Source organism: Cryptomeria japonica, chromosome 1, assembly GCF_030272615.1.
Source record: "Cryptomeria japonica chromosome 1, Sugi_1.0, whole genome shotgun sequence".
Lineage (NCBI taxonomy): Eukaryota > Viridiplantae > Streptophyta > Pinopsida > Cupressales > Cupressaceae > Cryptomeria > Cryptomeria japonica.
Window position 1 is genome coordinate 480,625,855 of NC_081405.1, and position 13,597 is coordinate 480,639,451.

The window sequence follows — 13,597 nt, forward strand, 5'->3', positions numbered from 1 at the left end:
TAAACCTCTGCCTAAGGAGACTTTTGAAAATCTTAGAGATCAACATGGGGTCATACCCCCACCAGTAGAAACTTAGATAGTTGATGGTTGTCATCAACCGACAGAATTAATAGAGAAATATTTTATTCCGACTTTGATGAGGAAGCTACTTCTCAAGGGGAGTAGTTGGTATACTGAATTGGTTGGTATTTCGTATCTTTTACTTTGGCATTTGATATCAAAGGTGGAGAGATTGTTATTTTGAGACAGATTATTACTCTCTGTATCTGTATTTTGATTTCTGGTTATGATCTTTTTTAGTAGATTGTTGTTTTTTGGTATTTGGCATTTCTGTTTTGGCACTTTGATGGTTTTTCCATCTTGTGTTGCCATCAATGACAAAGCAAGAGATTGTTGGTATTTTGGCATGGTTTTGTCATTGATGTCAAAACCTACTAAACACTTATCAACTCTGGCACTTTGGAGAATCAGCAAGATTCACCAGCAAGCAAATGACTTATGAACAACCATCGGTATCTGGTACACCGACAGGATATAATGATCACTGACGCTTGGAATGATATGGAAATCACATGACTATGTCGAAGACATCATTTGGACACTTTGTATTGAAGGTTTGTTAATTGGCATATTCATATTTGCATATTTGTTGTTACCGACAAATAGGTCTAGGTTACACCGACAGGTTTATCTTTCCCAGATCAGCATGACACACTATGGAGATGACTTATTATTGTTGTAAATGCATTAAGTCGAAATGTTGAATCAGTTATTGCATTGGGCATTAATTTATTTGTAAATTGATTTTATTGTATTAACCTTTAGAGCTAACCTACTAAAATTGGTCTTAGGGTATGGTATAAATGTAAGATCTTATTTGTAAGATCAAGTGAGGAATGCGAAAAAGAATTGTGTGAAGGTATATGTGAGAATAAGAAGAGCTATACACATAGACATCATTTGAGGGTTAAAGGAGGGTTTTTGTGAAGACAATCAGAACTACACTGGTACTGAATCTAGCATAGAAAGATGCTAATTTAAGCAGTACATTCTTATTGGATTTAACCATCCAATTGTAGTCAGTGTGACTCCTATTTTGTTTTTGAGCAGTGAGCTCTTTGCACTTGGCCTTTCTGCATGTGCAGACCCCATTTGTATACACTTACTACCTATAGTAGTATCATCTAATTCTGGGTAAGGTTTCCCACCGTGGTTTTTCCCCTTATAGGGTTTCCACGTACAAAAATTTGTGTTATGTGTTGTGGATAACTTTGTCTTTTTGTTTCATGCATTAATCCTTACCGGTATTGCAATTAACTAATAAAACTGTCTACCGACATAAAAGACTAGTTCACCAGTATTAAGCATTAAGTTGGTTAAGTTATTTTTGGTTTGAATTTGTTTAACAACTGATTCACCCCCCCCACCTCAGTTGTCTTCGAGACCTAACACTGTTTGTTTTATGCCATAAAGATATTTGATTAAATCTTGGTTTATAGTCTTAGATATTTGGTGTGTTTATACCTATGTATTCCTTGTTTCTGGGAATCTCTTTTCATATGTTTTTCAAGCCCTTTTGTAAAGTCTGGATTTTATTATTTTACCCGAAAGTTTTCTAAGTTTTTTGTAAGTCTTGTGCAAAAGCACTATTTCTGCAAAAGCATTGTCTTAATGTGCAAAAACGTTGTTCTGTATTATATTTGCACTTCTCTGCGCAGTATAAGCACTGTCTCAAGATACATATGTGTGATTGTGGAAACATAAGCATTGTTCTTCTTGATAGAAGTTTTGTTCTTCTTGGCAGAAACGTTGTCCTGCAGGGCAAAAGCGCTAACCTATCTGTGTTTTGTATTTTCTCAGTTTTGGTCATTTTTGAGGTATTTTCCTGAATTAATTTTCATACCAGAGGCTTTATTTGAGGTCTGTTTATATTTCCTAGTTTTTGGTTTGATTTGTTTTGATGCATTTTGATGGTTTTGAGTATATTTGTTTTCTCTATGCATTGCGAATATTTTAGACTCTCTTCCATGTGGATAGGCCATGGATGATTGAGATGTTTACTATGCTATTTTGGACCAGCAAGTGAGTAGGCCTTACGGTGATGTTATCTTTTATTTGATGGCAGCATTTGATGGCTTGATATACCTTTGTTTATTGCTAGCCAAGAGGCTCATTTTGTTATATTGATGTTGTTGTAGCCTTGTTTATGTTGTAAGAGTATGTGTGGAAGTTGTTGGCTGTATTGAGTATTATTTTCATGTAATTATGTTGGTAGAGCCTCTTGTGATTTATTGCTGGGCCATGTTAGGAGTGGGCTTCCTTGTGATGACCAGGGTCATGAGAGATATGCTTGCATGAGGTTCCTTGTAAGGATGCATGAAGTCTAGACCACCAAGGCACATTGGAGTTTTTCATGCTTGTAAATAAGTGATAACCTAATAATTGATGGGTTGGGTAGTTAGATTAATTAATAAGATGATAAATTGATTTGTGCCTCATGACTTAGTCCCAAGGAGGATGTTTTAGGATAAGCATGAGAAGGTCATGAAGACGGTAAGCTAATCTCCCTTAGTCTCTCATAGGTTGAGATGGCTCCACATGTCCATCAGGATAGTGCCTTGTGTTATTATGTTATTATGTTATGAGGATGACATGTGATGACACTCCACTCCTACATGTGTTTCCCCTTTATGATTTATGATTATGTTTATTGGATGCATTTATGTCTTGATCAGTTTTACACCTTTGGGAGTTCATTCTTTTTGTATTGTGTGGGTTCTTTCTTGAGAGTCCTTGTATGGTTAGTCTCTTTGGTTAGAGTGTTAGCTTAGGTTTTGAGTGTGTGTTGGGACCTTGTGTCATCTCCTAGCATGGGGGGTGGTTCCTTTGGTTCCACATGGTTGAGAGGTTGGTGCTTTTTAGCCATTGGGATGTTCTCTTGGATTCTTCTTGCATGGATGTGGATTATTCTTCATGATGTACTATGGATGTACCTTGTAGCAGACTTATGTAATGGATAAGATATAATGCATGTAATATAACATTCTTGTATGTAGTAGATGGATTCTTATAATAGAAAGAGCTATGCTCATTATGTATTTAATGTACTCATATTTGTAAGATGAATTGTAGTTGGAAATTGGCATTTAGGCATATTGTATTTGTACTATTGTAGAGATGTGATCTTATGAATCATAGAAATAAGTGGATTATAGTTGGAATAGAATGGAATTTCATTATGGATTAGTTATATTATTTCATGGAATGTTTAGATGCTAGTTAGAATGTTAAATAATCTTGACAGAGGAATATTCGTAGATTAATAAGTGAATGTGTTAAAAGATGTTAATTGGATCTAGTAAATAGGAATGATTCACATAGATACATTGGTAGAAAGGAAATTATGCATATCATAAGGAATGAGTAATGTTATAGGTTTCATATCTCATGGTTAAAGAATTAGAATAGGATGCATTAATGAAGGTGAAATATACCTATCATGTGTGTAGTATGTTATTGTGGAAATGAATTAAGCAATGATGTTAAAGTACCCTAGAGAAAGATTATTGATGTTGTGTTATTTTTGCTTGCGTTATTTGATGAAATGAGAAATGATGTATGTTCATATTGGTTAATTGGTTAATGAATGTAAATAGATGGAGATGTTATATGTTGCACTAGTTATTATTAGATGTTAATTAAGAAAAAAAATTATCTCAATTTGTATATTATTGTTTAGTTTTTTTAGGGTATTTTGGCTGGCATTACACAAGGACCACCAACCCCTGCACTTTTAGGGCACCAACCCAAAGAGCACCAACCCCTACACCAAGCTTCAACTTGGCAATGTATATTGAAATAATATTAGAATATAATTAAGACTTCTTGTTGCAAATGAATTCTGCAACTCTTTGATCAAATAACTCACTGCCGATTGATAGTCTTTTCTCCTCCACTGAATCTCACACTGCCAGTTGTGAGATTACTGTCTTTGATTCTCAGCCTCTATTATCTTTCTCTCCCTCTTTCACACTATCTCTCAATATACCATGTCACACTTGAATGCTACCCACTCTGCCACACCTTGCCGGTTAGGCTCAACTACAAGACTATAGTTATGTTGATAGAATCCTCTCACCGGTATGCTTGCTCATGCACACTGCAAATTTCTTGGAGATCTTTCTAAGGCTTAGAAATTCTTCTCCTTACTCACTCTTTATTATCTTCTTCTTCTTCATACCAAAAACGTATTCTGTCTTGAGTTCTCATTTCTTATCCTTTGATTTCCTACCAGAAAGTAATTCAAACTCCCGAGCGGTTAGGGTTTCCTCTTCCAGACATGATCTTCATGAGAGCTAATTCAACCTATCTTGAATCAATCACTTATCCTTCAAGAATGCACTTATACATGGTTTCCATTATCCAACACACATTTTCTGGAAATAGAAATCTTGAACATGATCTTCTACCTTGAAATCTATCAACACATAAAACACTTTAGCTCTTTCCTTTTTGAGGTCTTCCTAAATTGGATTTCCTTTCAATTGATCCAAGTGCCAACTACTCCATGATCTTCCTCTGTCATTCGTTCTTCCTCGAGCCACAATGATTAGTTACAATCTTGTGATTTGTGGTTGTTTCATTAATGGTGATTATCTGTTTCAACGACCTTATTGATGGGGCTTCACCTACCACAACATGTTTGCCACCTCTGCTCCACATGGCATCAAAACAATCAAGATGTGGCCCACCAACACACAGTCGGTCCAGAAAACACATACCGATACATCCCTTTGATAGTAGAACTTTCTTCTTCTGTTAACTGGTAGAGCACACTATACCTATAGCACATCTTCACTTGAGTGGTTTGTGACAACTTTCACATTCTACCTCTTCAACATAAACAAGCAACCAACCTTCAGACCGGTATATGCCTTACTGATAGGCCTTCATTCTTTATGCTCACACTCATGTGAATATCCATCATGTCGGTTGCCATCAATGACAATTAAGTGCCAAAATGCCAACAGATATTTCATTTGAAAATGGCATATAGGTACATGCATGACGAAATATCATCTTATTTAATACTTTTTGTAGAAAATTTATTGAATTTAGATAGTTGAATTCATAAGTCATAGAAAAAACATGTTAGTATTGTAGACACCCAAAAATGGTCAACGCTTGCAATGTCATACTTTAACATTTGCGCATTGCCTCATTTTAGGTTTTTGCATCGCATTAACATTTCTCCTATGTCACGCACTTGGTCTTTATCATTTGCAAACATCGAGTCATTCTTCTATATTCTTCAATCATCTCATCCTTGAATTTGATCTTGTCGACAACAATATTCAGTCATGATTTTGATCGATTTTACCTTGTCGCATCAATGTGCGTATTCATTTGTCATCATTTTGGACATTGTCAATCCTAATTAGGGTTTTGTCCTCCTATCAATCTTATCATTTTGGACATCATCAATCCTAATTAGGGTTTTGTCCTGTTTTCAATCTTATCATTTGGCGATCGGTTTATCAATCTTGTCGATTTATCATCAATCCTTCAATCTTGTCATTTTGCGATCGATTTGTCATCGATCGTGGTCATGTCTAATCTTGTCATCTTGCAATCTATTTTGTCAATTTTGTCATTTTTCAACCGATTTGTCATCGATCGTTATTTGTCTCAATTGGCGCATCTATCAATCAAATCATTTTGTCGCATTGGTCATTTATCAAATCAAAACATGATCAAGTCAATTATAGACCTAATTATCATCCTCGCATTTCTAATTCGTCTTCTAGGGTTTCATGATTCAATCATTTAACCTAATTTGTCATTTCTTCCTTTAGGATTAAATAAATTACTTATTTATCCTAAGTTTCCTTATTACAATTAAATCTTCATTTAATTGTCTAATTATTCCTCTTTGTGAATTGATTAATAAATGAAAAATTATTAATTAATTCACTAAATCCTAATTTCTAATTTCTTTCAATTTCTAATTTCCTATTTTCATTATTCTCTAATTTCCTAATTTTCTAATTTATCCAAATTCAATTTTCTCCTATTTCTTTCCTAAATTTATGGCAATGACATAGAAATTTGTCATAAAATGCCATAAATTGTCATAAAATTCTTGACATAGAAATGTGTCATAGAATTTGTCATGAATTTGTCATAAAATGTCATAAATTCTTGACATAGAAATTTGTCATGAATTGTCATAAGCCTTGCATAACAATTTGTCATGGATATGTCATAATTTTGCTATTATTGATTTGAATTTCTATTCAAATCTCTTTCATACTAATTTGCTCATTTATCCAATTCTTCTATAAATTGGATGTTTTCTTCAATCAAATCCCTTCGAATCCTTCAGTCCAAATTTCTATCAAACTACCCAACTTTCGTTTCTAGTACTCTTGAGTTTTTCATCAATCTTGCTTTCAATTGTGTGTGCACTTGTAGGTGAGATCCACAAACCTATTGAAGAGGAAAGAACAACAATGGAGCCGCATGGAAGGAGTATTCAATCTTACATCTGGTTTGCATAATGTTTTCTTTTGAATGCTTCGTTTTCATACCTCTATTGAATGTGCTTTAGAATTAGGTTCATTGCAATGAGTATTTCTTTGATTGAGCTATCATGTTTAACGTTTTGATTGATCTACTTATGTTTTGATGATTCCTAATTTCTACGCTACATTAAATGGTGAACCCAATGTGAAAACTAACCTTCTAACCATTTTACTGTGTTTTGGAGTGCTTCTAAGCTGATTTGCAGGTCAAAAACTCAAAAACAGGGCCGTGCAGTGCATTCTGGACACTTCTGCGCCTGTGTGAAGCATCTTGCGCCTGTGTTGAAGAGTCTTGCGCCTGTGTCAAGACATTCTGCACTTGTGTCAGACATCTTGCGCCTGTGTCATAACTTTTGCGCCTGTGTAAAGTCCAGAACAGAGGTAAAAAATGCAGTTTTTACTTGAAAAATTTTCTATGTTTTAGTAAATTGCAATTTTGAGGGTCTTCAGTGCATTTTTGGACAAATGTTGTGTGCGGAAACATGAAGAGACATCTTCGATGTTTCCAAAATTTGAAGAAACATGAAGAGACATCTTCGATGTTTCCGAAATTTGGTTCTAGATTATTTGAATACCTTTCTAACGCATTAAACGGTTTGTAATTTGGAGCTAGGATGAGAAAGTTATGCCTTCTCAAAGTGGACTGAAATTTTGATAGTTTTCATAAATCAGATCATTTGTGTTTTGGATTTTGGTACTGATTATTTGTGCAGGATCTTGGCTTACACATGGCAAAGACTACAAATCAAACTACTAACATGTGTTATGCAGATTCGATGGTCAAAGACAACAAATCAAACTTCTGACATGTGTTTTGCAGGTTGCCTTGGAGAAACAACCAAATTGTGTGTTTGGGATTTTTAATTAGGCACTTAGTGATTTATAAGTAGGTGGGAATGAACATTTGTTTGATGTGTTTGTTAAGTATGACATTGGAGTAGGAGAGTATGCTCTCATCCTTCTTAGGGTGATCAGAAATCCAGATCTTCAATACCATGCTTGTGTGGTTGATTGTTTGTCTCCATTAGAGGGCCTGCCTTCCCGACCACTTTGCTTTAGCAAGCGAGTGATAATCGTGAGAAGGGAACGACCCAAAGTGAGTACGGCTAGAATTCCTTGGCATTCTAACTCACTATAAAAAAATACCTGATGGGCGAAAGCTTTGAAGGAAGCGTTACGTGGGAATTGTAGTTACTTGGGAAGTGATGACCCTTGAACTCTTTCTCATATCAACATCTAAGTAGGGCCTCTTGGTCTAAATCGCGCTTGCGCGACTACATTTGTTTGGTATCTTGATGGGCTTAATGTCTCAATCATGCTTGCATGACATCAAGGAGTAATGCTTAATAGAAATCCTTACTACAAACCTTGTTTTTAGAGGCCAAAAAACACTTCTAGTTGCTTGAGAAGGACAAATTTGGATACTTGGAAGAGATACTAAGTTTGCCATGGGGAGATTCCATGGGAACTGATGCTTGGCTGCCCTGAGAAGTGAGTGCCGTGGAGGGGAGCCCGTGGGGTCAAGCATCTATGTATTCTCCTTGAATCTCATAATGAGTCTACCTCTCAAGTACCTAATGTCCTTGCCTACCATAAGAAATGTGGAAATGAGCATGAGTGTCTTGAGTCTGAGTTGCAATATCTTGTATTATTTGATTGTCAAAAGTTGAATTGCATCCCATTTCAAAAAAGCAAAGCAAATTGATCTAACATAAGATTAAGCACAAGAGACATTCATCCAACAAAAGTTCAACAAGATTCAAAGATCATCTTCCTAAAACATGGTTGTCAAACATTTGTCAAAATCTTGTCTCAACATTCATGTCACTTACATTTAGGTTCATCCTAGGTTTGCATTTTGTAAGATCATTGCCAAGGTTAGGTTTCACCTAAGTCATACTCCTTTGCATATCAATAAGGGTCATCCATTTGCATGTGTCCTCTTACATTAAAGTCATACCATTGTCATACATTGGCATTTGCATACCCCAAGTCTCTTCATTAAGCCTAAGTCATTGTCATATCATATTAAGATCATTTGCATATTAATTGTCCTTTTGCATATAGTATCAAACCTAGGTCTTGTCATACTTGAGCAATCCAAATCTTTGGTAAACCCTAAGTCATTGTTAAGAAGTCTAGACCTCATCAAGTCTTTTGTCCTTTTTGTCATCAATATCATTTCGTCAAACCTAGCTTAGTATCCAAGCATATAGGTGAGACATTGTCAATTTGTCCTTTTGTCACTTGGTCCTTTTGTCCTTTGCGGTCTAGACATCATTTCAATTTCCTAAAGGTCCATCTCTTAGATTTGCATTTCAAAAGTTTGTCAAAATCTTCAAAAACAACCAAAAACATAGATGGCATTTTCATATATTTAGTTTGCATTTAGTTGCATATCATATATTGTCTTGGAAAAATTCCAAAAAAAATTGCATTTGCATAAGTGACATGCCTGTTGAGATAAGATCAAGATCTAAGAAGATGAGTGAATCAATGTATCAACCCATGGATAACATAGCAAATTCGCAGTTTCAAACTAGTCAAACAATGCAAGTTTCATCAAACACATCTCTACCACCATATGGAATGGTTCAACTTGGACCACCACCATTATATGGACCACTGTTTGTACCGATGAAACCAGGACAAGGGAGTGTCCCACCAACTCCAAGAGGAAATGCACCTTTCGATTGGAATCAGTCCAGCTTGCAACAGGAAACACAAACACTGTATGAAGAACCAACTCTATCTCAAGGATTTGGTTCAGATCAAGGCATTCACCAAGAAACAAATCCAAATGTCCAACCAGACTCTTCATCCGATTTTGATGTCTCTGATGATGTTGTTATGTACCTTAAGGATCCAAAGTTGACAAAAAAGATGGATAAATTCTTGAATAAGCTCTTTAAGAGGTTCCCACAAAAATATCTTGACATGATGAGTAATGTGACCTCCTCAAGTAAGCAAATTAATGTGCAAAAACAACAAGGCGGTGAGTTGTTAGGTTTCTCTCTACATCCAAATGATGAAAATGTGCAACAAGAACTCCAACCCACCTTGATGAGTAAACGTGCTTCAAAGGCATTGACAGTGACTATTCCTCAAAAGTCCACACTCAAAATAATAAACAATCCATTGTTTAATGCAACACCTTTAACACCAGATCAAATGAAGGCCACACAAATGTTGATGACAGGTGTCCCTCAACAAGAAGTGATTCCTCGAATACCAAAAAGTGGATCCAAATCTAAGATGCAAGAAAGCTTTATGATTGGAATGTCTGATCTTACAAATGTTCAAATTGCCTTTCCTTCATCCCAAAGCATTAATCCCTTGCCAAAATCCTCCATGCATATCCAAAGTCCAACCTCATGTCAAGAGGATAGTTTAGAGCATGAAGAAACGTGTCCTAAGGAAAATCAAGATCAAGATCCTGAAACCTTATCATCCCATCCAATTGTTGACCAGGATCCCATTTCCCCAGACACTCATGATGATTCCCCTATTCTTGTCCATCATATCCAAAGTCCCATTGACACTCCATTCCCCGAGCAAGATCAAGATATCCTAGTCCATCCAATCCCAAATGATCCCCTTCCATTTCATGAAAAAAATGTTCTTTCAAATCCTATTGACATTCCACTTCCTAAGAAAGATCAAGATATCCCTTCCATCCTTTCCGATGATCCCATTAAAAGTCAAGAGAAAAGCAATTTTAAAGAGGAATCCAATGATCTTCCTCCTTGTCAAGGTCAAAGTATCCTTCCAAATTCATTTCCAACACAAGACCCTATCATTCCTTTAGATCCTCCACAAGATCCACTTGTTCCTCCATCTCCACATCCTAATCCCGCATATCCATTCCAAGATCGCATTCCTTTTGATGATCCCATTATTTCTCCCATTCCATCTCTTGAAGAGCCATGTCCACTACACACTCCTAGTCCCCCTCATGATCCTAATCCCCTTCATGATTCTAACATGTCAGTGCAAGATGTTCATGAACCCTCGACATGCACAATGGGTTCTTCCACTTTGGTGCAATCCAATCCACTTCAAGATCTCATTATTTCTCTCATATCACATCCACCTCATAATGGACTCGCGTCTTCTTCCCAAAGCAAAGAGTATCCTATTAGTCAAAATATTGATAAAGGCAAAGGAGTAGACCTTCACGAGAAAGAATCTCTCCATATCAAAGAATATACTAATGGTCATGGCTATAGAGCTCACACTCAAGGCGTTGGTATTCCTTCAAAGTCAAAATCCAAATGTCCACCTCCCCCATCATCGCTTCCATCCATTCTAGGTCCCTATATCCCTCCATCTCCTATGCAACATCAGCAAAGGCACACATCTTGGAGAACCTTCCATCCATCCCATAGGCCTCCATATCCTTCCCATCCACACCGACATTCATTCCCTCTTCCAAGAAATTTGGATGCCAAGCATAAAAGTCATAAGTCTAGCAATCCACATGTATTCAAGGATCAACATGTCCAATCTAATCGACATGTCAAAACAAAGAGCAATATGATCTATAAAGAAAAAGAAAAATACAAAAGGCCACAAAGGCCCACTGAGCAAAATAAAGTAAAGTCAAAATATATATGGGTTCCTAAATCCCTTGTGCAAGCAATGCACTCCAAGGAACCACAAAAGCATGAAAAATCAAAAACCATGTGGATTCCCAAGAAGCTCCTTGAAGCACAAAAGCCTAAAGAAATATCCAACTTGGCATCCAAAGTTGCTATTCCTCCATCCAAACATTCCAAGTCTATTTCTCCATCACCTCCTTCATCAATTTTGGGCCCTTATGTCCCAAAATCCCACACTATTCCTCCATCAAAATCTCAATATCCAACACCCACTTTTCCTCCATCAGTCCATCACCCCTCAAGGTGTGTGCCAATGTCGATCTTGCCTTCATTTCCATCCACTCAAGCCCAATTCTTCCAATACCCTATCCATTATCCAATGCATATTTTCCATCCTTCCATCCCTCTCGTCCAATCCTTTGCATAAATCATTGCCTTAGTTTCATCTCATTGTCCATGTCCTTATCCTACCAACGTCTTTGAGCATACTTTTAAAGGTCATGGTCCATTCTTTTCAAGGCTACTATCCAAATAAAAAGACACTTGAGTCCTTCTTCCATCCCATATCATGTGCCCATCTTCTTCTGAAAAAGTCAAAATACAAAAAAAAAAAAAAGTGAAAAAAAAAAAAAGACAAAAGAAGAAAAAAAAGTAAAGCAAAAATAATTCGTCCACTGGTGAAAACCTGGCAAATAGGTGCCTTGGGCAAGTACCGTGATGAAAACCTGGCAAACAGGCGTCATGCGTAATTTATGAACTTCTTGCACACCACACTTGGGGGTAGATTTCCTCCTTCATATCCTTTTGTCCTTCATTGTTCCATTATTCTATCGAACCCATGTCATTACCCTTCATATCCTATTGTCCCTCATGTCCAGTTTCCCTTTCCACCTTTTGATCTTGACAAGGCTGACGATCTTCATGAGCATCATGCATCTTGTTTGCAACTTTTAGTCTATCATAGCTTTTGGTCATTTATCCATTTGCTTATTACAACCTTTCATCCATATTCCCTGTCTTATTGCAACTTTCTGCCACTATCCCTTAGCCTATCCTGACCTTCTATCCATGTCCTTTATCCATTCTTGGTCTTGCTTATCCTATCCATATCTTATCACTATCCATACACTCTTTCTGTCCCTTGATCTTGATCTGACATAAGGTCGCAAAATTTAAACATATTTTTCAAAAAACCTCTTGACATGTCCCTCATGCCATATCACTGCTATACATTGTCATATCCAGTCTCTTGTCCCATCACGTCATAGTCCTTGGAAATTGCATCCATATTGTCTCCATGATAAAAGGCCTTTGTCTTCTCTCTATCCACCATCATTGCAGCAAGCCTATTTATCCATTTGTCATATTCCTTGCATTGCTAGACACTGGGGGCAAAATCTCTAAAAAAAATCATAAAAAAATCAAATAATGTCCTGAAAAAATTCCAAAAAAAAAATCAAATAAAGTCCTGAAAAAATTCCAAAAAAATCAAATAATGTCCTGAAAAAATTCCAAAAAAATCAAATAATGTCCTGAAAAAATTTCAAAAAAATCAAATAATGTCCTGAAAAAATCTTTAAAAAAATTGAAAAATGTCATCAACAAAATTCATAAAAAATCATATAAAGTCCTGAAAAAATTGAAAACACAAAAAAATTGTAAAACTTCAAAAACAAAACAAACATTCTGCAATAAATTATTCCCTTTGTGCATCGACAGCTCACTGCGTATACGTCCAACAATTTGCAATCAAACATTGTGCTTTAACTGAAATCACGCATTAATAGATGAACTTTTTCAACTCAAACCAAGCATTCAAACTGATCCAAATTGTCTTATCAATCGAATATCAGCATCACAATCATTTGTCCTTGTCACATTATCATGGGTCTTATACAGGGTGTGGTATACTCGAAACCAGACTGTGTCCTGTCTTAGACGGGGTACCGCATTTCCTGAAACCAGACAGCATGATCGTCCTATCAACACGTTCAACTTTTGACAATGAAGATCAAGATGTTTGTTTGATTTGCTTGAATTTGTGAGTCTTATCTTTTTATTGATTTATCTTTGGCTTCGATCATGTCCCTATGTTTCTCGATGATGTCACTGAGTGATTTAGAGTGACCGGGATGGCTCATGGTCTCTTTCTTTGATTGTGATTGTCGTTTGTCTATGTTGTGTCTGTCTTTCGCAAAAAGGGTTGCATTTCATCTCTGGCCTTCAATGCCATGATGCTACGCATCCATTTTGCTAAATAAAAATAAAGGTTCTCACCTACAAAGTGCATTACTGAAAGCAAATTTTCATCCTCTCTAATTGTCCTCTGTCTTATTTCTTCTTACTAACACTTCTTCCGTCCGGTCGGATAGTCAGTTCGGTCTAGTGCTCCGATATCCAAAACCATATTGT